At 32.8% G+C, this 4,040-nt stretch overlaps 1 non-coding gene across 1 annotated transcript in view; it reads right to left on the bottom strand.

The window, feature by feature from the left end:
- Nucleotides 1-671, bottom strand: part of LOC106677513 (uncharacterized) — a 3,476-nt gene extending 2,805 nt beyond the window's left edge. Inside the window, exon 1 of the transcript XR_010842960.1 lies at nt 601-671. This is a non-coding gene — a transcript (uncharacterized protein). The remainder of the gene's footprint in view (nt 1-600) is intronic.
- Between the last annotated feature and the right edge of the window lie 3,369 nt (nt 672-4,040).

Genomic DNA, 4,040 nt, shown 5'->3' with positions numbered 1-4,040 from the left:
CAATTGAGTATGGGAGGGGGGATAGTCTCGTACAAAAGACACCTCTTACTACAACGTTATAATTTTTAAAAAGACATAAAATAAATAGTTGAACATAATACTTCTTAATAAAAGAGAAAAGAAAAAATAATAACAAAAATAGTGACATTCGTATACCTTACTGAGTAAACAAAGAGGGGAAAAACAATATCTATTAAGTATAAAAAAAAAAAATTAAATTAACATAATGAGAAATTTGCGAAAGTAAACGATATAGATGATATAATGAGGAGCATGGAAATATATTAGTATAATGAACATAATAAAGTAATATAAGCCGAAAGCCTGATGTATATAAAGTTATATAAGCCAAAAGGTTTTAGTCCAGATAATCGATCGGCTGAAGTTTAGGCCGAAATGTCGGAATAAACAAAATAAAATAAGTTTCTCTTGTTTGAGTTTATTACTACTCTACTGATCGCACCCCTGACCAGCGTCGCATTTTTGAACCACTCGACCCTATAGTGAATGAACAGCCAATGGGAATTCACTATTACACTATTTCGTATATTGAAAATTAATCAAAAGCATGCTAATAATTTACAGTTTATACATACTTACGTTATTTAAAATATTATTTGTTTTATCATCAATCATGAGTTGATATAAAAGTACGTTGAATTTTTCGGCCTGAAAACAATTAAAAATTAATGTTTCTTTAATTTGCATGAAAAAAGCCATATCTATTATTAAAATTTGTTTTGAAGTATTGAGCTAAAAATATTTTTACATTTTTTACTGAATATTATAATAAATGATTTCGTATCTGGAAACATCATTTATCTTTGCAACAACCAATTTTCTCTTTTAGAGGTTTCTAATTTTTCTTGTAGAAACGCTTAGTGTCAAAGATTGCCTATCTATATGCAAAAAAAGACAATGTTCTCACAGGCCTATAACTATTTACTTTAATTTTTTTTCCGATTTCAGAAAAAAATGTCTAATTTGCTATTCAAATTCATTATAAAGACCTGAAATTTGGAATGCTATATGTATTGAGAATGGTTGTTTGAAAATGACATTAAATTAGTTAATTACATATCCTAAATAATACTAGCTGATCATTGCTAACTCAAAGGTATGCTACTACCACTTAGGAGTTCTTTTCGGGTCATCACCGGTGCGACCAAATTTTTTCTGAGTACTTTGGTTACAATAATTGTTTTTTCTGATATTTGACTCTTTTGCTGTTTCCCACCACTCAATTCCGAATTTCCAAAGTGGTTTTATAAGAACTTTATAAATTATTAGGTTATTATTCAGTGATAGTCTTGAACGTTTATCTAGTAGGCAAGAAATGAGTCCATACCGTTGGTTGTTCGTTTCTTTTACGTTTTTTTGTGGCTGGTCCATGTCAGTTTTTTGTTCAAGAAATGGCCTACATAGTGGACTATGCCAGGATTTGGTTTAGGAATATTTTTGTAAAACACTCGAGGACAAGAGTCGTGTTTGAGTGTAAACATAACCTATAGACTCTTCGATTCGTTCTTAGACATCTTAAGATGTTAATCTTATCAGTAACATCTTAAGTAATCTTACTTGAGAAGCCTTAGTGGCATCTTTGTTGGATATTAGAAAAGCTGAACCATCAGCTAGTGTTGAAATTAGACTATCCCTGTGTTGTGAGATGTCTGCGCAATACATGTTGAAAAGTGTAGAACCTAATACACTTCCTTGAGGCACTCCAGCTTTGATTTGTGTTAGATTAGAGGACTCCGAGCCTATTTTGACATGAATATATCCTTTAGATATGAATGGTATTAAAAAGTTAGTTGGTGAAATAACTGTTTTTAGTTTACACAGCAATCATTAGTGCAATATCTTGTAGAAAGGTTAATATAACATAAGATATCAAAGTGAGCCGAGATAACAAAGAAAGTTCCTTTTCCTATAGAAGTGTCCGGGATAAAAATGAACATCTGAGAATGCTAGAAAGGGTATTGGAGTAAAAAATATATGTTTTTTGAGGTGATTTGGGAGAAAATTGGAAGAAGAGCTAAGGACATTCACAGATTGGAAGGCCTAGAGTACAGTTCCTGGAAGAACATTCGCAGGGTAGAGGTTAGAGAAGGCACAGTTCTGGCAGAAGAGAAGAAATCGGAAGCAGTGGAACCATTAGTCCAAGTCGATGTGGAAAATTAGATGTTGATATGGACAAAGGAAACAGTAACTACTGTAAAGTAGAATTCAGCCAGATATGTGTTAGCAATGACAGTACTCTATACTGCAACTAATCACAGTATTTTGAGTTGGTTTCTTTATATTTTTAATGCATATTTTCTAAATATTGATTGCAAAATTCTAAGATATGCAAATTGTATTGTACTATGAAATCGACGGTACAAAGCCAAAGTAAAATATTTATAATTTTTTTTCTGTTTTGCATTTCGTTGCACTTCGGCGTTGTTTCATGTTCTTTGCGATATCAAAACGATATAACAGAATAACAATATGACGTCACTAATTAAAATACATTACGGTCACTCAATGTACATGAAAATTAGAAATTAGCTGTGAACTTAAATTTTTTAGAATAAATAAAACACAATTTTCTCAAAAATTTTCAGATTGACCATATTGGCGTTGTAATGACGAATTTTTAACCTCAAATTTAAGAAAAATAAATTCAGAGTATTAACATTAACACAATATACACTACGGTGTATTTACAAGTTAAAATATTTTACCTCAGTTGTGATGGCTGAAAACTGATGACAAATCCGTGATGTTATAATTAACATGACTGATATCCATAAAAATTTTTCAGTAAGAAATATTCCCTTATAAGCCAAAGAATCATCTCTGTACATAATGGATGTTGCATAAATCTCACAGAATGATGCGAGAAACATTACAGTTAGAACTGACAGTACTTGGACCCATAGGAATTCGTCAATGTTCTCTGAAGAGCTGCACAGGCGATCGTGGCAAAGGATCAATTTTTCCAAAACTATTACACCTTTTTTTGCTCCCATTCTGGAACATTGGAGGAGCTGATTCTTGATAGCATTGAAACGAAGACGAAGTAAGGAGTTGATTCTGTCGACATGATCCTCGACTGAAATTATGAACAAGTACGGTCCGTAGAGTATGAGGAGTTTGATGCAGCTCATGAAATTTGGCATCACAGGGGCTTTGAGGAAGAATGCTGTAGTAAGCAGTGTGTAAATTAACAACGTGACCCAGCTCGGTTTAGTTTGAGGTAGCTTCTTCCCAAGGGAGAGCATCTGCAAGTCCACGGCTCTCATCTTAGCGAGGGACGTGTTCAGGAGATCCAGGTTCCTATTACTTTGGATCCAAGAGCCCACGATGCAACAAGCCAAAACCATGGTATAAGCGGTTTTGAGATAGCTGTACCAAATGCTGATGCTCACAAGAGATTTCTTCATCGAGTTAAAAGTACAAAAGAAGATGAACAAATTACCGCTGACGTTGATAACGCTTATGATGAACCATTTCCTCGATATTTGGAGTTTTCCATTGGAATAGAGCAGCATAGACAGTCCCATAACTCTTTGGAACCGGCTCAATTTTTCGACTTCTTTGAACACATCGTTCAGTGTACTCGGTGACATGGTTAGTAGGAAGGAAAACCTATTTTATGTATCGACTTTCCTTCATCTAAAGTGATTATAATAACAGACAAGGATTGTAAAGGAAAGTAATTCAAGTGATAGCTTAACACAATTTATAAATAGATGGGACCGTGTCGTTCATTATTCAAGAATACTTAACATCGATCCTTAAACTTATTAATCCTTTTTATTCCAAAGTAAACCCCTTCAATATTGAACTGTAACAATGCATTTAAATCGTGCTCTAAGAATATCAATAGTAGACAATTAAAATTTTCAGAATTGCTGTTAATTAAGATAGGAAATGGTCATAATTTAAATGTTTATGTATAAATTTATGGTTTGGATAGATTCTTGAACTAACTCAGTAAGTATATTGAAGGTTATTTTTTAAGTTTTTAGTTACCAATGGATCATAATTGTTGA

Source organism: Halyomorpha halys, unplaced genomic scaffold (genome assembly GCF_000696795.3).
Source record: "Halyomorpha halys isolate HHAL.00 unplaced genomic scaffold, Hhal_1.1 Scaffold101.1, whole genome shotgun sequence".
Taxonomy (NCBI): Eukaryota; Metazoa; Arthropoda; class Insecta; order Hemiptera; family Pentatomidae; genus Halyomorpha; species Halyomorpha halys.
The sequence above is the reverse complement of the archived record's forward strand: the minus strand, read 5'-3'. Positions and strand labels throughout refer to the sequence as shown.